Genomic DNA, 26,737 nt, shown 5'->3' on the forward strand with positions numbered 1-26,737 from the left:
GCATGAGTAAAGGCTAAAGCCATCCTTAAGGATGCTGGCGCGGCATCTCTAATTTCTCTAGGTCAATACTGAGACCAACTCCTCTCTATCGTAGGGAGCCTATACGTGACCACCGATATTTCCTCGCCGGAATGAAGTATTTTACTTTGCAAGCAGAGAACGACATGGTGTACGCGGCCTCTCTTCTTTGCATCCTTCTGCATCTGTGTGCCTCAGCCGAAGCTGGGCGCTGGATACAGTGCCGTTGCCTGCCGAGTTCGGATTGTTGGCCTAGCAATGCTTCATGGGTTGCCTTCAACTTCTCCTTGGGAGGGCGGTTGCTGAGTCCTCACCCTCCGGTTGCCCCGTGCCATGTCCCGGGCCTGGATACCACGGCATGCCAGACGGCCACGCGCAACTGGCGCAACCCATTCTGGCGCGCAGATCAGGCCGGGGCCATGCAGCATCCCAACAGAGAGGCGGACGGCGACGCAGGCTGCATTCTCACATCCGACCCATACACAATTTGCTATCAAGGAGCGGTCCCCACCTACGCCGTGGAGGTGTCGGAGCCCTGGCAAGTGCAAGTGGCTGTGCGGTATGCAGTCCAGCACAACCTTAGGCTCACCATAAAGTCCACCGGCCACGACTTCCTGGGCAGAAGCACGGCGCCGGGATCGCTCAACATCTGGATGCACCGTCTCAAGGAAATCACATTCTACGACTCCTTCATTCCACAAGGCTGCCATTCTAGTGTTTCGGAGGTCCCTGCCGTGACAGCTGAGGCGGGAGTCCAATGGCAAGAGCTTTATGAGGCTGTAGACACTCAGAATAGAGTAGTAGTTGGAGGGATGAGCGCCTCCGTGAGCGCTGCGGGAGGTTACATGCAAGGAGGCGGGCACAGTCCGCTCTCTCCTTTATTAGGCCTGGCGGCGGACAACGTCCTAGAGCTCAGAGCTGTGACAGCCGACGGGAGGCTGATAACGGCCAACGCCTGCCAAAACCAAGATCTGTTCTGGGCACTCAGGGGAGGAGGAGGAGGAACTTTCGGCGTCGTCGTCTCTGCGACGCATAAAACGTTCCCCGCTTTGAGTAGCGTCCTTGGGGTTCACTATGTGACCCGGGCCATTCTTCTTTTAAGGGCTTGATTGCAAAGTTTGTGGAGTTGCAATCCTCGCTATCAGACGCCGGTTACTGGTCGGGATATTCCTACATTAGCCCCATGATCATCTCAGCAAATTACACGCTTCCCAATTCTGACGCCGCGTCCACGGCCATTACCGCCTTTGAGCCCCTCACCACCTATGTTGATCAGCATCCCGGCGAGATGACCATCAGCCAAACCAACCAAGCTTTCCAATCCTTCCAAGCATGGCACAGTTCTGTGATGTGTACAGTAAACCCAGGGGTTTGCTCCGATGCCACGGACTCCAACGTCGCCATCGCTTGCGGCTACTCCCAAAGGCGGTGTTGAGAGAAAATGCGGCGGAGGTGGCCGGATCTTTCATTCAGATTCTAGAGAGTGGCGTGGACGTTATCATCGGCCACCTTGTTGGTGGGGGAGCGGTTGCCACCAACCAAAACAACGCTGTGAATCCGGCGTGGCGAAAGGCCCTGTGGCACGTTGTCCTCGCATCCACCTGGGACGACTATGCAAGTGCTGACATCAAGGCAGCCAAGATGCGTACCCTCACGGAAACGAATGGGCTTCTCCGCGACTTGACTCCTGGTTCGGGATGCTACTTCAACGAGGCCGACTTCAACGAGCCCGATTGGCAGACTTCCTTCTTCGGCGACAGCTTCGACCGCCTCAATCTCATCGAGAACCTGGTGGACCCCATGCCTTGTTCACCTGCACAAAGTGCGTGGGCAGCGAGGATTCCACCGACGACCCCTGCTGCCTGCCTTCCTCCGAGATAACAGGCGTAGATGTACCTTAGAAAATCATATATGCATTTGTATGATTACTCGTTTTGATTTGGAATTTCTAAGCTTTGCTATACAATCATATGTATCAAGAAAAGAATTATTATGCCATAAAAACCTGATGTGTCCACAAAATGTGAAGCATGTGTGCACGTGTGACGACCCAAACCTGTTCTTGATCACAAAATGTGACCCGAATCTGATCGGCCTGGTTCTTCATCCATAGAGTGACTCGACCAACCATGAAGAGAAGGTGGATTGTAAGTGTATTCCATCCATGTTACAAGTCATATAGGTGAATGCTTTTGGATGTCAATATTTAATCGTGGAGATTAGCTAGTCTTTATTTTACGTATATACATACAATGTTTTTTAAAATTAATGTAACTCCATATAGATAGATTGGACATATGGTCCTAACACTTAGGATACCTTTTTAGCTTATCCCTTGCCCATATAGCTGAAGTTCTTAATGTGGAGATCATAGGTTCCATCCTTGCTCACTACTACAGGCTAGAGAGCAACATGTAAAAATAAAGTGATGCTAATTGATCATATGTTCCATCCTTGCTCGCTACACGCTAAAGAGCAACGTGTGAAAATAAATGGAGGCAAATTGACCTGATAAACCCATAGTGAAAAACAAAACAACGATATCTCTAACTTGCCGTTAAAGACTAAAAAAGAACAATGAATTCAAGAGCTTTTGTTTTTTAAGTCAAGGTTATATTCTTCAAAATGAATGCACAATTAAGTCACAATTATGTCATGTACATGTGCTTATCCCTTACATGGCTTTTTTTAAATTCTCATTACCTTGACTCCCATACATTTGGATTCACATAGATGTAGGTCATCATACATAAGTTGTACCATCCTTTTGAGTAAATCCACCAATTTAATTAGCTTGATGTTTATCTAGCTCCTTACATAGATGTAAGGTTCATAAAAGAAAAGTTGCATCATCCTTTCCATCATATCACATTCCATGTTTTAAAGGCTTCTCTTAGCCCTCTACATAGCTTAGAATTGCAAGCACACTACACATTACAACACAACAAGATGTAAGCAACTGAGACGAGACGAAACTAATGACAAAAGCGTTTCTCTGTTCGAGTCTCAGAAACGAATGTGTTCGTCTCTGACCTCGGCTCAAAAAACCAAAAAAACAAGATGTAAGGTTAATAAAAGACAAGTTGCAAAATCCTTTTCATCATATAATCAGATTCCATGTTTCAAAGGCTTCTCTTAGGCTCCACATAACTTTAGTATTGCAAGCACACTAAACACTACCACGAATCAAGATTAAGATGTAAGGTCAATGTTATCTAGCTCCTTGCGTAGATGTAAGCTCAATCAAAGAGAAGCTACAATATCCATTCTATCATATCACATTCCATGTTTCAAAGATTTCTCTTAGCCTCCATGTTGCATGACAAATGAAGATCAATACAAGGATGCAACAAAAAAGATACTTAGGGCTCTTGAAAAGAGTTCAAAGTTGTAGATGAATGTGGGAGAGGGCTTGACAATAATCCCACATGGGAACTTTTGGGAGTTCTAGAATTTTTGTATAAAAGGTGGCTCATTTGAGAGCATGGAGACATTGGGAAAACTCATGTTTGAGCTCTCTTGAGACTAGCTCTCCCTCTTCTTCCATAGAGGTGCAAGCTCTTATCTCTCCCCATCTACATTGTTGTAAGTTCTATTCTTTTGTTAATTCAATGCAATGGAGAGACGGAAAAACTCTCTCACTTATAGCAAGAGTAGTATGATCCACACTTAGCTCAATCCAATGGGATTTGCATCCCTTTCGGAGCTAGGGATTCAACCCGTACCGGTGCACAATAGCTTATCCATTTGATGGAGAGATTGCTAAGAAAACTACTACTATTGACATAGACTCAACACACACTCAAGCTCAATCTTGCTATTGCTCACTCAACTCCACATTCCACTCATCCATACATCCAAACAAGAAGAAAGCTTAGCTATTGCTTACACAAGATCAAAGCAGTCTTCATTCTCAAATACTCATTTCCCTAGCATGCACACAATCCTTGAAGCTATCAATAAGAAACATGCACACAAGAGAATTGACAAGAGAAGAGAGACAAATATCAACTCATTGCATTGAATTAACAAAAGAATAGAACTTACAACAATGTAGATGGGGAGAGAGAAGAGCTTGCACCTCTATGGAAGAAGAGGGAGAGCTATTCTCAAGAGAGCTCAAACATGAGTTTGCCCAATGTGTCCATGCTCTCAACCTTTTATACAAAAATTCTAGAACTCCCAAAAGTTTCCATGTGGGATTATTGTCAAGCCCTCTCCCACATTCATCTACAACTTTGAACTCTTTTCAAGAGCCCTAAGTATCTTTTTTGTTGCATCCTTGTATTGATCTTCATTTGTCATGCAACACTCCCCCCTTCCTATTTTGCGCACATCCTCGAGCGCGGTAGTAGCAAGAGCTGCAACAAAAAAGACAATGGATACAAGTAAAGTCTCTTATTTAAAAAAAAGAAAAGAAAAGAAAAACCAGCAATGATAATTTCACACGTGAGCATACAAGTGCAAGGCTGATTAAAGTTTTAACGAGTACTAAAATAGGTGAGTAAAGACTAGTCAAAGTGAGACTTAAGTGGTAGATAGTTCTATGAAAAGGCAAGTGTGCTTTGTACACCGCCGGTTATGACCGCAGTCTCAATGTCCTACAAGTATGTAAGTTATTCCTAAGTGGCAAACCTACTCCTAAATATGAGCAAAGGTGATTGGAATTTTTTTTCTTTTTTTTTTCTTTTTCTTTTTGATGTGTGTGTAGAAGGTGATAAAGATTAAGGTTCCATCCCAAAGAGACCCAAGCAATGGCCAAGAGACCTCCGCCAAGAGAATCTAAAGACCGCTAAGTATCTCAAGGGCGACAGACCCTTTTTCTTTCTTTTATGACCTAAGGAGTACCCCATGAAGATGAGGGCATCGGTCTCGAGGACCCATAGTGTACCCCAGAGTCCTACCAACATCCTTCAAGGCGATAGATTCCTCAAAGGTCTTTTTCTGAAGCTTTTAGACACCAGTGTTCACCCCATGGAAACCAAGGCATCGGCCCCAAGGTGCTAAGACAACCCCAGGTCCTACCAAGCATTTCTCATGGCTGTAGACACGTCATGTCTCAATTTACTTTGGATATATATATATTTTTAGGGTACATTTTCGTAAATTTTTATTACTCCTAGCACCTAGCTCATATTTAAGAGGTAGCCACCACTAGGGATAACTAATATACCTTGAAAGCATAAGAACTTGGCATACTCCCTTGGTATATATCCTACACTGTCTTTAGATAGAAATATCTTTTCCTAAGTCTTCTAAGACTCTAGAATTCACTCACCATATTTTAACAACTAATCAAAAACTTAAACCAGCCAACATTGTGTGAACATGCAAACCATATAAGAGCACATAAAGAAATAAAGATTAAGATTTGAATACACCTGTTGTAGTGCCCTGTTGATGTTGTCCGTTTGCATTGATGCATTGCTGATTTTGTGCAGATTGCTCCTCCTTGATCTTTGTAAGCGTAGCATTTCTCCCCCCTTCCTAATTTGTGTGCATGATAGGTGGACTATTGGGGCGTGTTTGATGCTCTTGTTTTTTACAGAGATTTCTGCAAAATTTTTATTAACAAACACGAAAAGAAAAGAAAAAAATAAAATTTGCCATTGGTGCCAAACACCGAATATAGCCGAGGGAAAAAACCCAATGGGAGAAAAGTGCCCTGGCTTGTCGATCTTATTATGGAGTCGTTGAACTTACCCTTGCGCTGGTGGTGGATCCGTGTCCTCGTCTGATGGAAAGATGGTATCAATTTCCTCAGGATGCAGAGACAACCCCTCACAAAAACCGGCCGCTGGAGAAGGTGGTAGAGGAAGGAGTGCTTCCTCACTAAAGTATGGCATTGGTTCTATGGGAAGGTTAATCAGACAGTTTCGATTTTGGAACTGCGCAATGTAGGTACTCATATTGATCCAATATTGACATGTGGAGGCTTGGGGAAGGAGGGCTTGCAAGATCGGTGGTTGCAAGTCATTTAGGCTTGTATCCCTCCATTGTTGTGCTTGAACCTCCTCAGGTAATCTACGCTGATTTGGTCCTCTCTCTGGTATTCTCACATTAAGAAGATTATGGCGTTGGGGTGTAACTCCCACAATTTGCTTCATTAAGCCCGTGCCATATCGTCTAAAGTAAGAGCGGCATATCCAACAAATATGTGAAGCTTCTTCTAATACAAGCCGTGCACACTCTTGACAATGTGGAAATGGGTGATGCTGTTGATAGAATAATGTGACAAAATGATGCCCACAGCAACTTTCACCTAAGGGAGCATAGAAGTACCTAGAATGTGTTTGAAATGGAGGAGCACTATAACCCCCGCGATGATCTGGTCGAGTACTATCGGGGTCAATGCATGGTGGACATGTATCTCGCCAAATATCCATCAGGAGTTATCTGGACGTAGAATAATGAAATTTAGAACACTCATATCCATCATGACAATTCCAATCAAAAACAAGATTATCTCAAAAAGTACACATCTTCTAAAGGCATAAGGAACTACATTATTCAAACATTGATTTACCAAAGAGCTTTAATTGTAGTGTTAATGCCTTATCTTTAGTTTTTGGTATATCCTTTTTAAGAGGTGGAAACTTTAGCAATTGTCTTGGAATTTGAGCAAGATAAGAGGATTTAGTCATTGAAATGCTAGAATCTATGCTCAAATGAGACTCATTTGGACTTGTCGTAGGTACACAAGTTGACGGTTGATTTGTGTAACAAGGAGAAATCGAGACAACCGGTGTTTCAATACATGTTTTAGGAAGATCAACACAAGTAGTTTTGTAGGTGCTATCACAGCCACCTTTCCTTTCTTGAAGATTTTGTGTTGATGTCTTTTGCACCCACTGATATGGACAATCAAGGGTGGCTTTTGGAATCTTTCTGAAACACTCTTTTACCCCTGCCAAAGCATGGCATTTTGGAAGCCAAATTGCTGTTGCACCCTCATAATAGCCTTGTGCTTTAAGAACATGTTTTGGGACCCATCGATTAACAATCCGAGGTTTAGGCTTGGAAATGATGTGCTTCTTAGGAGGCTTAGCAACTGGACTAGATGGTACAAGTTTGTACGCATCTTTGGGTAGCCACATTGATAATTCCTTCTTACCTGGCCTTCTTTGAGCAGCAACTAGAGTAGTTGGAACATGCCAGCCATGGCCCCCACTTGAGTACTCATCAATTATCCACATCATTTGTTTTGGAGCTTCAAGAGCAGATTTTGATTGTGGGTTGGGTAAGGTAGAAACATTACCCCTTTGACACGATAAAGCTCGTGGTGTAGCCGAGACTTCCTTAACATGCAATGCTGTTGTGGATGTATCCCTATAGTACAAATCATCCAGAAGGGCACGTGGTTGTACCATTCGTATAGGAATAATATCATATCCATCTGAGTCACAAAATTGAATTGGCTTCGGTAAAGCACATGTTGATAATGTTGCAAGGACATGACTCCATTCTAGTGGATCAATTAAATGCTCAGGGAAGGGTTGTGGAATGTATGCCTCGTCTGATACACTTCGATTACCCTTAAGTCTCTCAGTGTTGAAATCCCTACATGAGGCTCCGCACATCCATAGATCTTCTCGCCCATCGGACAATGTAACTCTGGAGCCCTCAGATGAAGCAGAATCAAACTCATCTATTGGAGACCTTGTTACATCACGATATGAGTGATTCCTTAGGTTGACCCTTGTGATGATAGAATCATGTCGGAGGTACAAATAATTGCATCCCCAATCTTGAATCATTTGAAATTGTCGCATGAATGGTCTACCCAATATCACTTCGTAGTTTGGATGTTTTCCAAAATCCACTACTGCAAAGGTGTGCTCATATTCAATCCCACATGTGGTGACCAATATGTTCTCAAGCAGCCCAAGGGGATGTTCTAAGCTTCCATCTGCTAGCTGCAAGCGCATCCTGGTACTCCTAATAGCTGGTTTGTCCCACTTTTCCCAAATGGACCTTGTCACAATGCCCACTCCTGCGCCACTATCAAAGTATTGCAGTTGAAGATACTTTTCGCACTTCTAATGGGAGGGTAGCATTTCCCTGATCGTCCTCACAAAATTTTCCTACTTTGTTGATAGGAACTGGCATTACATGCTTTGTCTCAGGGTGTATAGTACACTCATGGTGACCCTTTTGTAGCAATACCTGTTCTGACAAACATGTGGCAATATCATTCCACAACTCAGGTCGAATTTTTATCAAATCAAGCAAAGGTAAGGTACAAGCCACTGGTGCTGACAAAATAGCTTGCACCATACTCATATCTTTCTCCTTTGTCAACCTTTTATTTATGGAGGGTATCCTCAAGGTTTGAGAACAGTTCTCATATTCTCCCAGATATGATGGTAATGTTTTCATTGTCTGCTTACTTCTAGGAGAAACAATTGTTTGAACTTCCTCCTGGATGCTTGGGCGTCCAAAGTTGTTTTCCGTGCCTCTGGTAAAATCCACCTCAGAGAATGGAGGCGAACTAATAGAAGACATGTTCTCATTAACTTTCTCATGAACTGCGGCCCACATCTCATTTGCCATGTCCTCATTAGCATCAATAACTTCATCATTGCATGGGAAGACAAGGCTAGGTGGTGGCAGATTACCCCCTTTCAATTGGGTGTCAATTAGTGCAGACCTTTCGCTATGAGCTTGTGAAATGAGCTCACTTTTCATTTCCCGACTCGATGACACTTCTGGTATGGTTTCTAATGTTGGCTTAAGAGAGGTTGGGCCCCGAGGAATAGGTGGTGGTGGTCCCTCAAGTATTGACTGAGCTTCCCTAATGATTTGCTGATGTACAGCTAGATTGATCTTCTCCTCACGAGGGTTTGGGTATTCTTGAAGCTTCTTGGGTAGCTCTGATAAAGCTGCAATGCGACTTCTATGAGCATCAATGATGGCCTCTAGAGTCTCATTCACTTTATCCACAAAAACAGAACCCCCAGAACTATCCTCAGTCGTACTAGCCTCATTTTGTTTAGCACCAGGCTCAGGTTGAGGTTGATGTTCCTCATGCAATTCTTGGGATGTAAAAGTTTTATCCCTCATGTTTTGTTTAGAGGCTTCTTGAGAACTAGTGGATGTACTTTTAGTTTGTTTGCTTCGGTTCTTCTTCCTCCTAGTGGTCTTTTTTCTATTGGACTGTAGGGTCTTGTCCACTAGATTTGTCTTTGCATCCCTAGTTCGAGGTGTCTCATCAGCCTGTATTTCGGCATTTCGTGTCTGTGATCTAGTCATGACTCTAAGTGGCACGACATCCTCATTCTCAGATGAAGGTGGCGATGGAACTGTACCTACAAGGTTGAGTGAGACCTTTGGTTGAGAGGTGCCTTCCTCATGTGGTTTCAGCAGACAGTCTTTTGGGAAGTGTTCTACACAACACCCTAGACAATATCTTTCAATTGGTGGAAACTGTTGTACTGTTGTATTGGACCGAGATGCTTGCCTTGAGCGATGTGGACAATCACGAGCCCAATGGGGTTCTCCGCACTCATAACAGGGGCCCATTGGTTTGGCCTCTACTTTCCTTGGCTGCCATTGACCTGAGGGACCTGGAGTCCTAGGTTGGTAGCCGCCTAGCAACATTAAAGAGTTTTGTTCCCCTGGTTGAACGTCCAGTGCTAGGCTTGGGTATGCGGGACTTTCAAAGATATTTTCCTTGGATGAATATGATACATATTCCTCCTCCACATAGCCTGGGTTTACCAATTCTCTACACATATTTGAATTGTCATAGTCAACAACCCTCACAGGAGCAGTCCCTGGAGCAGGAGGTTGAGCACCAAGTACAGGTCGTGCTTGCTCTTGTGTCATCGGTGGCTTACGTTCAAAACTAGTATACTGTTGATACATTTGTGGAGCCACTCCACCCCTCGGCTGCTCACGTTCCTGTCTCATTCTCGCGATGCGAGTACATTCCTGTGTGGTATGAGTAAAGTTCCAAGCACAGGCTTGGCACCACTTCTTTGTGGGTTGGTTTGTGACTAGAGGAGATATGGTATTACAGTCCTCTGTTTTATGGTTACCGCCACATGCTCCACAAAGATGAGGACCTGTAGGAAGTACACTCCTCATTCTCTGTCGCACATTTGGTGTAGGACGATATCTTGGTGCTAGAGTTGGGCTACTAGCAGTGGTCCACTTAGATGTTGAAGGTCCCTCTCTAGTGAACTCTCGTAGGGGAGGAGCAACAGTTTCTCCAAGAAAGGCTGTCTCTCCTGGTTTGGCTGTATTTGTTGAGAACACTTCCATAAATGATGGTTGTCCTTTCCACGTGAGTTCCCGAATCTCTTTCCAATCTAAGGTTCGGTATTCATTGGCCCATTTATCAATTATTCTGTTCATGTGTCGTGCACGCTTCTCAACTACCACCACATGAGCTAGAGGAAGATCTAGCTGTGGCAATTTAGTTGTGGCATAATATCCCTTTAACGAGTCCTCATAGACCTCTTGAAGTGGGTCATCCTGTAAGACCTTTGTCACAGGAATTTGTCGTACAAACTCCCATTGGCATTCAGCTTCCTGATCCATTCTACTCTTGCCTTTCCTATCCTTTTCCAAACTTAGATCTACAAGAAGTAAATCATCTATGGATGGCCTTGAGGACTGGGCATTGGATGGTCCAGGCATGTCCGGCTCGATGAGCCAATCATCTCTAGACACCCTTGCTCTGGAAAGTTCTGATAAGTCTAAGAACTCGGTTTTAGAGAGCTCCCCTAATTTGTCTACCTTTTCTGGATGGTAGGTGACTTCGTAGCGAACACCATCTCCACCCATGTACATGTTACCCTGGTCATTGACTAGAGGTGCTCTATCAAGTTCTGAGAAAATGTCTGCGATCTTAACAAGATACCGTTGTTGTGGGTCCCTAAAGATCTCAGCTCCTTGAGCATTTGTGTAGACATATTGGAGTCTCACATTGAGTGTTAATCCCATAGTGTCGGCTTCAAATGGATTAAAGGATCTTGAGGGTGTCCTATTTGGGGCTACGGGATGACTATTTGTCGGCCCTAGATTGTCCATGGACAATGAACTAGTTGTTCTAGAGGAAAGGGTATCGGATTGGGATTCAGAAAGGGTTTCAGCAATATCTGCCAAATTTCCTACCGATTGGGTCCCACTTTCCTGCGTAGGTACTCTAGAAGGTGCCCTAGGTCCTATGGCAGAATCTACAAGACGTCCCGACCGCAAGTGCATAAGGTCAAAAATTTTTTTTGGGTTTTTTATGTGTTTTTGTTTTGTTTTGTTTTTTCTTTTAAATAAAATATATATATATATATATATATGTATATATATATATATATATTTTTTTAAACCTACCTAATCACTAAATGCACTAAAAGGAGTATGTGCGGTGTAACTATCTATCTTATTTTTTTTAAATTTAATTATGATTTTTTTAAATGATTTTATGTTTTTTTATGTTTTTATTTTTTTAAATTTACACAAAAATTATGAATCACACTAAAAAAAATACTAATTATGCACAAAGTTACAAAAATTAAAAAATGCAGGTTAAACTAATTATGCAAAGAATTAAAAAAATAAAGAATTATAATTTATGCAAAAAAGTAGACTCCTAAAAATTACTTAATTTATCAATTTTTTTTCTTTTGTTGTTGTTTTTTTTTAAAACTAATAAATTTCGTGCCAAATATAAAAATATGAATTTATTAATTATGCAATAATTACAAAAATTCTAAAATGCAAACTACTTTAATTATGCACCAAAAAAAAATTACAAAAGTTTTTTTTAAAAAAAAATAAAAAATTACAGAGAATATGTAAAGAATATGGATTCCTAAAAACAAAACAAATAATTTACAGAATTTTTTTCTATTTCTATTTCTTTTCTTTTCTTTTCTTTTGTTTTTTTAATATATTTTTTTAACTAATTAAACAAAAATACTAATTATGTACAAAATTACAAAAATTTAAAAAAATGCAAGAAACTCTAATTATGCAAAAAAAAAAAATTACAAAAGTTTTTTAAAAAAAATATAAAATTACACTAATTATGCAAAAAAATTACAGAAAATTAAAAAAAATACAAATTATGCAAAAAAATATGGACTCAAAATAAAACACATATTTTTTTTTCTTTTTTTCTTTCTTTCTTTCTTTCTTTTCTTATTTTTTTTAAAAAAAATTATTTTTATTATTTTATGGATTTTTTCTTTTTATTTTTTTTTATTTTTTTTAAAAAATACAAAAAACATAAAAAAATAATAATAATAAATTAAAATTAAAAATTAAAAATTATAAAAAAAATACAAACCTTTTTTTCCTGGCGCTTTCTCTGCAGATTCGCCGGGCTCTTCACGTGCCTCCTCGCCGACCTTCTTTAATGGCTAGCTCCCACCGCTCCGAGCTCTTCGTCTTCTTCTGCAGCCAGCCGCCCTCTTCACTGCTTCTTCACTGCTGCCGGCGCAGATACAGGCCCCTTCTCTTTCACCAACCTTCTTTTCCTCTCTGGTGTTGCTCTCGCCACCTGGCTCTTCTTCGCCTTCAACCTCTCCGCATCTGCTCTGCAACCAGCTCTGTTGTGCTGCCTTCACAACTGCAGCCGCCTTCACGCCGACCTTCGCCTACAGCTGCCTCCAACGGCCTTTTGCTGCCGTTTTGCTGCCTACACACTCCCACAGCTCTTCGCCTGCACACTGCTGCTGCGCCCGATGAAGACGCCCCCCACAGTGCCTCTCCACGCAGCTACACGGTCACCTCCTCTTTGCCCGCTTTTCTTGCAGCTACCTCTCGTCGGCAGCTCTTCCTTCTTTTTCTCCCTTCTGCGCTCGCTTTACCTCCACGCTAACCTTCACCAGCTGCGCACCTTAGCTGCAGCCGACCAACAGCTTCACGCTTCCTTTACCTTTCTCCTAGTCTGCTGCAACCGGCCGCCGTCAACCTTCTACACGGCTGCCTCCCTTCGCCCTGCTGCTGCTCTTTGGCGCCTCCACCTCGCTTGCCAGTCGCAACGCTCAGCCACCTCTTTCGACGGACCCCTTCTTTTCCACGCGGCCGCCCTGCAGCCTTCGTTTTTTTTTTTTTTAATAATTACCTTTGGCCTTCAGCGGCCACTTCACCCCGCCTCCCCTATGCCGTCCGCTTCACGGCCCTTCAGGGAATCAGCCGCCTTGAACCTGCTGACTCCTTCGCTTTCTTCTTCTTCTTCTTCTTCTTCTTCCTTTTTTTTTTTTTTTACAGCCAGGCAGAGCCCGCCGCCTTCTTCAGCTACACCTGCCTCTCCTCACGCTCGCCAACAGCGGACTCCTACTGTGTGCCTTTTAAAAATATATAACAAAAATAAAAAATAAAATTTACAACCTCTCTTTTCTTTTTTCTCTTTTTTTTTCGCTTTTCTCCCTCTCTTTTTTTTTTCCTCTCTCCTCTCTTACTTAAGCGGACTTCTCACTTGTACGCCTATGGAGCTTGCATAAGCTATGGAAGAGCTTAGCAACGCATATCTTTTTATTTTTATTTTTATTTTTACTACTAATTACATGTTAGCAAAAAGCATGAAAGCATGAAATGACAAAAAACAATGAAGGTAAGCATAATGAACGGTACTTGAAAAAGCATAAAAGCAATAAAACATAAAAAAAACAATGCGGGAGAAATCTCAACCGCTCATTCTTATCCTAACCTTATCCACTCACACCGGGATCGCACACCCGAACTTAACCTAATCACTCAATGGTTTTGCAACCAAAAGAGAAAATAGTGGTGGTTTCCACACACTCTCAACCGGATTTGAGTCTTCTCCCCGGCAGCGGCGCCAATGGAGAGACGGAAAAACTCTCTCACTTGTAGCAAGAGTAGTATGATCCACACTTAGCTCAATCCAATGGGATTTGCATCCCTTTCGGAGCTAGGGATTCAACCCGTACCGGTGCACAATAGCTTATCCATTTGATGGAGAGATTGCTAAGAAAACTACTACTATTGACATAGACTCAACACACACTCAAGCTCAATCTTGCTATTGCTCACTCAACTCCACATTCCACTCATCCATACATCCAAACAAGAAGAAAGCTTAGCTATTGCTTACACAAGATCAAAGCAGTCTTCATTCTCAAATACTCATTTCCCTAGCATGCACACAATCCTTGAAGCTATCAATAAGAAACATGCACACAAGAGAATTGACAAGAGAAGAGAGACAAATATCAACTCATTGCATTGAATTAACAAAAGAATAGAACTTACAACAACGTAGATGGGGAGAGAGAAGAGCTTGCACCTCTATGGAAGAAGAGGGAGAGCTATTCTCAAGAGAGCTCAAACATGAGTTTGCCCAATGTGTCCATGCTCTCAAATGAGCCACCTTTTATACAAAAATTCTAGAACTCCCAAAAGTTCCCATGTGGGATTATTGTCAAGCCCTCTCCCACATTCATCTACAACTTTGAACTCTTTTCAAGAGCCCTAAGTATCTTTTTTGTTGCATCCTTGTATTGATCTTTATTTGTCATGCAACACTCCACATAGCTAGTATTGCAAGCACAATACACACTACCACACATCAAGATTAAGATGAGAAAATCGTCTTTTTTAATCTTTTCTATTATCATATGTAAGTTGCAACATTATTTCAATCAAATCACATTGCATGTTGAAAGTTGTATCTTCTAAGCTCCGCATTACTAAAGTTTCTACAACTCAACACACCACAGGATTATGATGGAATAGTAACTTTAAGATCATTTCACCCATATGAAAGAATCAAGCATGGTGCGTGAAGAATAGAATAATACACTATTATTTCCTCAATATGTTTCAAAGTAGAGCTTACCCTTGCACTATAAGAAATAGGGAGGGTATAGCAACATTCCTATCTTCTCTAGAGAGAAAATCATGTTTTGTGGTGACAATGTGACTTTCCTCTCCCGTTATCGTATCATCGTTGTTGGTATAGATAAGGGTTGACAAGAGTGAGTCATTATGAGCATCGAAATGTAAATATATGATGCACATACTATCACTTTTATTGACTCTGGTTATGAAAATGAGTGTCAGAATAAGCATCGAAATATGAATATACAATGCACACATTGATGCTTTTACTGAATTTGGTTAAAATTGATGCTTATTTCAGCTCTTTCTTTAAAAAAAAGGGTATAATGGGACACAACGGGGCTAGCAACTTTGCCAACGCATAATAGGTACTCAGGTTTGGCATATACTTTTACACATAAATATGATTATATCTATATTGTCGGGAGTATCATTTTCATTGTTGTGTTACAAAAACATAGCTCTTACAAAAATAGTCTATCTACTCATGATCATTTCCACCATTGCCTCTTTCCCCTTCCTTGTCATTGTTGCGAGCCTCTTACGGAACTCCTTGCATAAATATAGGCAAATCATAAGTTATATGCTACCAAACCATAAGCTACATGCTTCTATACTTAATTATAAGATCATTATGCTTACATAGTTGACAACATGGGCCCAATTAATTAGATGCCCTTCTTGCTTCAACTTCTCGAGCAATGCAAATGTTATGTGCCTCCACTCATAATTGTACTCATCTCTCATATAGGCAAGATGAGTTGCATCCTTCTACACACATTATGAAAGATAATTGAGCACACGTATGATATAAGGCTATGCATAAACACATGAGGTAAATGTTGTTGAGCAAAATGTACATGTGCGTGTGAGGTGTGAAAACACCCTCAGCCCAAGAGATATGAAAAAGTGAGTGAGAAGAGAAGCGAGATGACAATGGATGTTGTATGTGAGAAACAAGGAACAATGGAACAAGGTGAAGGAGGAGGTTGAAGAAGGTATCTGTGTTGTTTTGTTTACACCACATATACACACGCTCTTGTTAAGATTATGGTTTCAGAGCAATGTCAATGGTGTTTCCCGCTCTCATTCTGCCTTGAGCTTGTCAATGCCAATGGTGGTCGACTTCCTAGAGGCGACATGGCCAATGACAAAAATACTAATGTGAGTTTTCTCCTTACCCGTAGAAGCGGCGTGCTAGGAGACGGAAATGCTCCAAAGCCGAAGAGTTCCAAAGAGGAACTGAAACACTACGAAAATGCTCCAAAGCCAAAGAGTGCCAAAGAGCAACTGAAACACTGCGGGGTCAGGATATCACAAATGATGCCAAGGAAGGGTTGGATGGATGCAAACTAGTGGAATCAGAGGGAAATGCAGATTTTGAGTTATTTTTGTAGGTTTTTTAAAATTGGTGAGTCTATGCAGCATCAGGCTTTGTTGAGCTATCTTTTTGGTACCAAATAAGTGGTTGGATTGTCAATGTTGGCTGCATATCAGCAAAAAAGTAGCAACAATTCTAGCCTTGAATCTGTAACCAATCCCTTCCTATTGGGTATTAACTTTTACAACAAGTCTGGCCTTGAATCTATCAAATTATCCATTTGCCTTTATCTTGTTTGATTCCATTTTTCTAAATGACATGAATTTCATTCCAAATAGCTTTCACCCAATTTGGATCTTCTTGAGCCTCTTAAAATGACTTAGGTTCATCTACATTATGTAGAGAAATAAGAAATCAAAACTTACCAATATTTGCTAACATTTTTGGACTATTCATACAGTAAGCTTACAAGCTATTGACAGGTAGGAGGGCCTACATTTTCTCTCAAAGAAAGCTAGAGGGAAGTTTTGAAACCCAGATAATATTTATGCAAAGAGTTAAAGGTGACACTAGCCATATACTTATTAAGAATGATCTCATCAATATTAAGAAGTTGTTCTTAAGTCCTGCAACTTGGTTAAGTGTTCATTCATTGACCCCTTCTCTTGTATTTTTTTAGTTATAAAGTTGTCTTTTGGTAAAAGCAATAGGTGCATCAATTTCTCAGTGGGTTCATTATATGTAAACCCTCTATATCATGTGCATTAAAGGCCTATTTAAAAAACCCCTTATCTATGAATTTTTTTTGTGTGAATAAAACACACCCTTTTTCTATTCAATCTGTGAACACCTTCTTTAAATGACACCCTTCTGTATGTAAAAACTGTGTAAAAAAGGATTTTAAAATCCCTTGTGTTGAACTCACATGCTATGCTTACATATTTATGAGTGACCCCCCCTCCCTCCCTCAAGATCATTTTTAACCTGGTACATAGCCTCTAAAGTTTCTCGCACAAGTTTAGATATTTTGAAAGAACAAATAATGATGCAATATAATAGATCTTTTAATTATCAAGGTAATTAGTGCTAAAGCTTAATCATTTTGTGAATCTCATATTCTTTGGCTAGCAATAGTTTGTGAGACTTGAGGCTAGATCTACTAGCCTTGACCCCCTTTGAGGAGTATTAGGAGTAATTATGCTAGGGCAGGGCTCATCTCACCACTGACAAGACCCCATAAACCCTTTGCAACAAGGACATTTTTTACCATAAAACTCCATAGGGAGTAATGTGACCCATCTAATTTATTCTCTTTGGAAAGAATACATTGAAGTCAATAGGTGATGTTAAAAAATCTAAAAAGTTCTAAAAATCCAGAGTAGAATCGCCAATTGGACTCTTGGATTATTGATGGATTGAACAATCTAACTTGGAAATCACAGACGATCAAAGAAAGTGAAATTGGTTGATGTTAAAAAATCTAAAAAGTTCTAAAAATCCAGAGTAGAATTGCCAATTGGACACTTGGATTATTGATGGATTGAACAATCTAACTTGGAAATCACAAACGATCAAAGAAAGTGAAATTGGTTGATCATAAAAAGTGGAATCAAATGATCATCCAAAGTTGTATCGTCAAGGTTAGATTTCCAAGTTGGTGGGGAGTTTGAATTTTCTCACTAACACTAGACCTGATATCAGCTTCATAGTTGGTGTGTTGATCGGGTTTTCCAACAAGCCACCACGAGAGAGTCATTGAAAGGAAGGGATGAGGGTACCTAGGTACATCAGAGGTACTCTTGAGTATGGCATCACTTACAGCATGATTGGTGTGTTAAGTTTTCCAACAAGCCACGAGAGACTCATTGGAAGGAAGGGATGAGAGTACCTTTGATGTACTTAAGTACATCAAAGGTACTCTTAAGTATGGCATCACTTACAACATGGGTGACACTCTAACAGGTTATTGTGACTTAGATTGGGCAAGAGATTGTGATTCTAGGAAATTAGTTTCTGGATATTGTTTTTCGCTTTCCGGTGCTTTCTCTTGGACCAGCAAAACAACAAAAAGAAACCTATAGTGGCACTTTCTTCCCACAGAGAGGCTGAGAATAAGGTAGCTTGCTTTGCTGCATGTGAGGTATGGCTGAGGAGAATCTTGGTAGACATGGGAGTTCAGATTAGGGAGGCTACAGTCTTGCAATGTGACAATCAGAGTTACATGGCTATCTCCAAGAACCTTGTGTTTCATGCTCACACAAAGCACATTGACATTTAGAATCATTATGTGCAGGAGCTAATAGAGGATGAAATAATGGATCTGGAGTATTGCTATACATAGAAAAACTCCATGGAAATCTTCACCAAGGATCTTGGGAAGGACCGAATCACTCGGCATCTTCATCGACTTAGTGTTGGGCCAAAAACCTAGTTCATCTTCGCGTGGACACTGAGGGGGGGGTGTTAGTATACACTCAATTCCTGCATCTTAGCAAGTCTCTCACTTTGATGTATAATGCACATTTTCTAGGTCCTCATTATGAGTGAGGAGTAGCCATATGTCTTTGATGGGAACCCCGACTTAGACGCTAATGGGGTCATTATTGTGACCATTGATGATGGTTAGGAGATGGTTAGGGGTACGAGCATTAGCTGGGGCAACGATATGAGGAATATTCTATAGAATATTTCCACGGATACCAGCTCTATCATTAGTGGTGGGTGGTGGTTAGTGGGCCGTGTTCTTGATACGTGGGCAGTGATCGTGTCTATGCAGTGTAACCGCCCTCATTGTATACGCATCTACCACACTACCTATGGTATTAGATATGCACATAGTTGCCATGAGCTAAGGCATACAATGCTTGTGAGTATCCACCCCCTTCTATAGTTCGTATATTCTCCATCCATAGTTTGTCTAGATTGCCATCTAAGCTCTACTTGTTGAGAGTGCACGGGCGGACAACACCATCACTTGTACCTCTTTGGTAGAATTTTTGAATTCTCTCCATTGTGTATCTATTGCATTGTATATTTTTCTTTATCTTGCTATCTATTTGTGTTGTGCCATATTCTTATAGAATCATCCGGACACAAGAGACGAAAATCGAATGTAATTGATGTGAATGACGATGCTAGTCATAGACCCGAGTACAACGTGCACATGAGAGAGAGGAGGTCTATTGGATGTCATAAGAAAATACATTTTATCGAGGAACGATAATGAATATGTAAACACAAGATATAAATCGAGTGACAAGATAATAATGGAAGCACCCATACACAACGCCAGGCTATCGAGTTGGAGGAGCGTTATGCATTCAAGTATGACACTTAAGCCTTACTTGAGTGCATTAGCATGATGGTAAAAATGTAGATTGGACGGTTGTGGCTTCGGTAAGTAGGGCATACCATATGCCAATTTGAGGTTTTGGTAAGTTTATATATGCTAATTTGTGTGTATTGCATTGTTTTTGCAAAGAGCGGTACCTAAGCCTCCCCATTTTTTAGGCTAGCTTGTAGATTGTACACCCACTTTAGTTGGCATAGTTTTGGAATTGTACACATCTTTTTTGCACACCTTTGGGGCATGCATAGTTCACATGCAAAATTTTTAATATATAAACATTTATCGTATAAGTATTGATATCATGGAATTTTGTATCAATGTGGTTTGACATCAAGCAATGAAACTTGATTTTGTACATCAATGTATGTTTGTTTGTGTTAATTCTTTAAGTGCGCGTAAATTTTCACTTGAATGAAATAAAATCTTTAGATATTTGGCATAATGGTGCATCAAGGTATAGAACTGTACCTGAATGCATCATTATGCCAAAAAACAACCTACGACGGCCGTCAGTATGAATATCGGTAAATTCCTGCATTTATCAGTATCTGTGTTGGTAAATTCCTGCATCCGTCGGTATTTTCGTCGGTGAATTCCTACTTCCATCAATATTTATGTTGAAATATTCATTGATATAAGCATCAAAAACCACGTCGCAACAATGATTTAACCAGCGTGGATACCGACGTTTTTTGCGATGATGTTTCCGACAAACTTTCCAGTGTAAGTTTGGATGTTCTTTCCAACGGTTTTTTCAATGCGAATATAGACGATCGCTGATTTTACAAGCAACTGTTTTACGTTGGAAAAAACGTCGGTATTTGATTGTCTTGTAGTAGTGTAATGATGTATGGTAAAGAGAGTAATAATAACGCAAAAGTAATAAAGGGGGAAGAGATAGGTGTAGGTGGTGGGGCTAAAAGTGGAATTAGGGAGAAGGGGTGATTTTTAGAATCAAATATGGAAATTTTAGAGATAAAAAGCATTTCCTAATCACAAGTAGGTATGGATAGATTTTTGAAGGATTATTACAATGTTTCAGAGTGGAATAAAAAATGCCGAATTTGTAGGTAAGCGAAGTGGAGTGGTTACAAAGCTTGATTATAGATCTTGATCTATGATTACAAAGAGAAAAGATGCATGGTTTGAACATAGCTAGGTATGTAATTATAGGTTCTTGTGGAGTAGTTATAACGTTTTTTTAAATCATAGGTAAATATGGGATAGTTTCTTCTGGAGTATTTATAACATTTTTTTCCTTTTGTGGAGGAGGATTAGAAATCATTTTTTTTGGTGACTTTATGTTGGAGATGATGATGTGTGGTCCAAATTTTATTGAAAATGCAAGGAAGAGTGATTTATGGAATATAATATGGAGATTTTAGAGATAACAAAGTAATTTTTTATCACAAGTAGGTATGGATAGCTTTTTAAAGGATCATTACAATATTTTAGAGAGATATAAAAAATGTCATATTTGCAAGTAACAGTAGAGTGGTAATAAAGCGTGATTTTTAATTGTGGACACTAAGAAACTTGGTTTTGTCATAGGTAGGTATGGGGGACTTTTTTTTAAGGGTATTTATAACTTTTGGGGAGAATAAAAATCAAAATTTAAGATCACTTTTTAGCATAGTTGATGTTGTGGTAGTAAAGGGAACTAAGAATGGAGAAAAGGGATAGGTGTCTAGGTGAAACGGAAAGCTTATGATGTGGTGACCAATAAAGAGAGTAATAATAACGTAAGAGTAATAAATGGGGGAAAGAGATATGTGTAGGTGGTGGGGCTAAAAGTGGAATTAGGGAGAGTAGAGGGAACATAGGAAAAAAAAGTAGGGAGAAGGGGGATAATATCAAACTATTGATGTGGTGGGTAAATCGAGTAAGAATGATGTAGGAGTAATAAATGGAGGAAAGAGATAGGTGTAGGTGTAGGTAGTGGGGCTGAAACTGGACTTAGGAGATTAGAGAGAATGTAGGAAAAAAGTAGTGAGTAGGGGGATAAGATCAACATAAAAGATATGGGAAATATGATGCAAATTTTTATGGGAATACCTCCCCTTTGTTTGGTTCACTTACCCATGTTTTATGAGGCCCTTTGTTAGCTTATGTCCCCCTCATGTGTTGTTCTTTAATTGGCCGTCACTCATATAAAGCTACAAAAACTGCATAGCCTTTATTTGAAAAGAAAATATCTTTTAAAACATGCTGCACATTTCACTCATATAAAATTACATAAACTGCATAGTCTTCATTCGGGAAAAAAACAGCATAGTCTTCATTTCACTCATTAAAACATTAAGTGTAAAGTCTTCATTGAAAATAAAAAACTTTTAAAACAAGGTGCAACTTAAAATCACATTGATCCTTGGTACTCCATCCTTGTATGCCAAGCTACATATGTTTTGGGACCTGTTTTGCTTTTACACTTGGCAATGTTTCTCAACTTGGTTTATTTTCATATAGCTTTACCCAATATCAAATATTGTGCCCTCTCCATCTTGATCACATTGTACACAAATATTTCCTCCTCCATTCCTAAATTATATATATATATATATATATACACGCTTGGCTTGTTAATATTCTTTTTTTCCTTGCATTGAGTGTTCCACATTTCAACACAGCTATACTTGCTCCGTGCATGCCAAAAAAGAAAATCGTTGAATTTAACTTCATACATATAACTAAATTAATTATGTAAGGAATTTTGGGCTTCTAGACATTCACTTAAACTTCTAATACCATGTGATGTTTAATGTTTTTTCTCCCCATGCTATAATAATAAGCTTGGTGAATTCTTCATCCTCTTTTTTAAGGACTTCTTATCTATTATTTTTGTGGGTGGTACTTTTTTATCATAATCTTGAACATAAGTTTATAAAAGCTAAACACCACCAAACTTGCTAAACCAAAGTTTTTATCTATAAATTACAAGGTTGGTATTCTGATCTTCATTAATTGTGCACTTGCAAACTCCTTCCAACAATCCCATGTTCTTTTTTTTTTTGCATTTATGTCATATTCCTTTGAGCTTTTACTCCACTCATGGAAACGTATTAAGAAATATCATACTTAAGTCCATATGTTTTTCTAACTTTCTTGATTTTCACATGCCCTCTATGAAGAGTGCAAAAGTGAGAACATTAACTAGAGAAATAGGAAATAGTGTTTTCCAATTGTTGCCTCTGATACATCTATTTAGTGTTACCTTCAAGTGCCCCTCCATTTGTCCACGTCACTTCTTCAACCTTCTTTGTTAAAACTATCAAACCTTTCACATGGAAAGGACATGAAAGCAGTGTTGAGACCTTTGTGTCATGGTTCACAACACATGCACATATAATGGCATTAATGGTGTTGAGATTAATGCTAATTCACTTTAAAACTCCCTAGCCCTTCAACATCAAGTTTCTAACCAATATTTCGCTAAGAAATGTTGAACAATGTTTGTTGGAAAATCCCTTGTAGAAAACATTATGTGTTTCTTTGGAACTTCAAAGGTAGCCAACCACCATATCTCCTTCTCCAATACACTAAATGGATGTATCTTTGATTTAATATCCTTAGCACGAGCCATTACATAATTCATTAGTGTAATTAGTGTCACACTTACTCTCTCAATCTTATGTCATTATTAGTGTCACACTTACCCTCTCAATCTTATGGCATTTCACAACCTGAGTCTCATCCAGCTTCAAAACAAATTCAAGTGTGTCTTGAGAACCTAAAATCACAGTGAAAAAGAACTCCATTCTGTAGACATTGAAGGTCTCTTAATAACTTAAAGATAGCATGACAACAAATTACACACCATCAAACAAATTGAACCAAGTTATAAAAATGAGCTATGTCACCTTAAATCTTGATATTTTAGATCAATAAAAATATTATCAACTTTTGTGTAATCAAATACCATACAAATTTTAATTTTGGATATTAAAAAACTTGCTTTTGTCATAGGTAAGTGTACGGAACTTTTTTGAGGGTAGTTACAACTTTTAGGGAGAACAAAAAATCAAATTTTACGGTCACTTGTTTTAGCAAAGTTGATGATGTGGTGGTAAAGGGAAATAAGAACGAGGGGAAGGGATATATCCAGGTGAAAGGGAAACTAATGATGTGGTGGTAAAGAGAGTAAGAATAACATAAGTGTAATGAATAGGGGAAAGTGATAGACTTATAGATGGTGGGGCTAAAGTTAGAACTAGGGAGAAGGGGTGATCTAATATGGAGATTTTAGAGATCAAATACATTTTTCGATCACATGTAGGTATGGACAACTTTTTGAAGGACTATTACAATGTCTTAGAGAGAGAGAGAGAAAATGTCATATTTGCATGTAAGTGACGTGGAGTGGTTACAAAGCTTGATTATGGATCTTGATCTATGATTACAAAGAGAAAAAAAGCATGTTTTAAACATAGCTAGGTATGTAATAGATTCTTGTGGATTAGTTATAACTTGTTTATTAAATAATAGGTAAATATGGGATAGTTCCTTGTGGAGTAGTTACAACCGTTTTTTTTTCATTTGGGGAGGAGCGTTGGGATTTTTTTTTGGTGACATTCTACTCAAGATGATGATGTGGTGGCCTAACTTTATTGAAAATTCAAGGAGGAGTGATTTATGGAATCTAATATGGAGATTTTAGACATAACAAAGTAAATTTTATCACTAGGAGGTATGGATAGCTTCTTGAAGAATTACATAATATTTTAAAGAGAAATAAAAAATGTCATATTTGCAGGTACGAGAAGTGGACTAGTAATAGAGATTGAATTTTAATTGTGGATATTAAGGAACTTGGTTTTTCCTAGGTAGGTATGGGGGACTTTTCGGAGGGTAGTTACAACTTTTGGGGAGAATAAAAATCAAATTTTAAGGTCACTTTTTAGCGAAGCTGATGGTGTGGTAGTAAAAGGAACGAAGAACGAGGAAAAGAGATAGGTGTCTAGGTGAAAGGGAAAGCTATTGATGTGGTGTGATGTGAGTAAAGAGAGTAAGAATAATGTAAGAGTAATAAATGGGGGAAAGAGATAGGTGTAAGTGGTGGGGCTAAAAGAGGAATTAGGGAGAGTAGAGGGAAAGTAGGAAACAAAGTAGGGAGTAGGGGAATAAGATCAACCTAAAATATATGGAAAATATGAATAAATTTTTTTTATGGGAATACCTCCCCTTTTTTGGCTGACTTACCCATGTCTTCTGAGGGCCTTTCTTAGCATATGTCTCCCTTAATGTGTTGTTCTTTAATTGGCATAGGTAAGTACCATTTCTTATTATGAAATGTGGGATTTGTTTCCATCATCCAAAACTTCCAGCTCCATTGCATTAGAGGTGTTAATGGACAGAGCATGTGTGTTGTTGGATGTTCGGCTATTAGTATATACACTAGGAATGATAACTTGGTAAAAAGATTACTTGTAGCACCCATAGAAACTCTGAAAGAATGGAGACTGCTTGGACCACATGGGCATATTCATCGCAATAAATGTCATAAAATACCGACGTCTATTCCAATGAATATTTTACATTTAATTTAAAAAATGAGTAGAGCTAGGAGTGGGGGAGATCTCCAGGTGATAGGGTGTTCAAGCCCTACTAAGCGAGCCACCCCTCCCTCTCATCCCACCCGTAAGGGGTGGGATGACTGTAATAATAAAGCTCAATTTTATTAGAAGTTGGGCAAAAGCTAGAAAGCATTAGGGCTTGCAGCCATGTTCTAACACTCTCCCCACCATCCACCATAGGTTTTGCAGCTTTTTACTTTGGCATGGTTGGGGAGTTAAGGCTTTGTTTTTTAGAAAGTTTCCTTTCTCATTATTTTTTCTTCTCTAGATGACTGCTTGTTTACAAAATTTGAAACCTAAAATAAAAATTCAGTTAAATGACTTGGTCGAGAAAAGTTAAACATTTTTTGATATGTTTAAAGAGCTATAGCACTAGAGAGATGCGGGTTAGGAACATTAGTAATACCTCCAATAAAAAGACAAAGAGAGGTATTGGTTGGCAACATTACTAGGACTTTCAATAAAAAGAGAGATTTATAGGGAAATCTCCGTGAAGCTTCTCCTACTTTTAACTATCGAGGAGTGTACAAAATGATACTTTGTTTTAATATTTAATCATACAGAATTGAAATTTTCTTATCAATACATCGATGATGTTTTAGGCATGTTGTTTTATAAAAGAGAGATTAGCATAGACTCCTAGAGAAATATGCATTCTTTTCTTCTCTTGGGAAGTTGAGAGTACGTCAACTTTTAGGGATGCCATTTCCCCCCCCCCCCCCCCCCCCTTTCGATAGGGAGAGATTTATTTGCGATAGAGATGTTCTTGCTGTTTGCAGCTTTTCGTGACTTGACAAACAGATTTCTTTGACATTTGTAAGCTGAGACAGAGGGGTTTGTTGTGGGGCTTTCAATTGAGTGAGAGAGGAGCCGCTTAACAGCGACGGTTGGAAACCGGAAAAACATTAGTAGTTGGTTTTATTAGAGCAGATAATAATGCGTGACTAGAAAGCCATTTTCCATTCTTTTACAAACGTCTTTACTACGCTTTCTAATTAGCATAAATAGGGGGCCACAATGAGTGAAAAAAAAAGAAATCTTTCATTAATCTTGTGGAAAGCTACGGTTTTCATGCACTATTGTTAACAAGTTTAATGTAGTCGATTAAACGTTGCGCGTCTCCTCCTCTTCTTCACACCATGAACGACTCCAGGCACCGTCCGTTGCGAATGGTGCACAACCGCAAGCACCATCGGTTTGCGAAAGAACGCTGTAGTAATAGGGGACCACAGCCTTCCCCTCTGCTCGTTCTATTTGCGTGGCAGCCCCTGCCCCAAGGGCGACCAGAGTTGCTGCAAGTTCTTGCATGCACACACGGAAGGCGCAGCTGCCCTCTTCACCGAGTTGAAAGGCCACAGCAAAGGGTGTTCTTTGACGGGCATAGTCCTCCCTCAAGGCTCCAACACCCTATTCACCGGGGGCCGAGACCGGAAGGTAAAGGTTTGGGATTGCGAGTCCGGCCGATGCATCCAGGCCATCCCTTTAGAGGGAGAGGTTGGGTGCCTCTTCAGCAATCCCGAATGTCTGTTTCTCAATCCGGCAAAAGCCCGTCCGTCAATCAATCGATCGAACGGAACTTCTCAAGTCCGGCAAAATCCGTCCGTCAAAGTTCTACCGGAGCCTTCCATTTCTCAATCTTCTGACCATGTCCTACCAGTACCTGTTTAA

At 39.8% G+C, this 26,737-nt stretch overlaps 1 pseudogene; it reads left to right on the forward strand.

Moving 5' to 3' along the window:
* The first annotated feature begins 131 nt into the window (after positions 1-131).
* LOC147610619 (putative FAD-linked oxidoreductase ARB_02478) lies at positions 132-26,737 on the forward strand (annotated as a pseudogene).

This window comes from Cibotium barometz, chromosome 49 (assembly GCF_041138505.1).
Source record: "Cibotium barometz isolate CiBa-2024 chromosome 49, ASM4113850v1, whole genome shotgun sequence".
Taxonomy (NCBI): domain Eukaryota; kingdom Viridiplantae; phylum Streptophyta; class Polypodiopsida; order Cyatheales; family Cibotiaceae; genus Cibotium; species Cibotium barometz.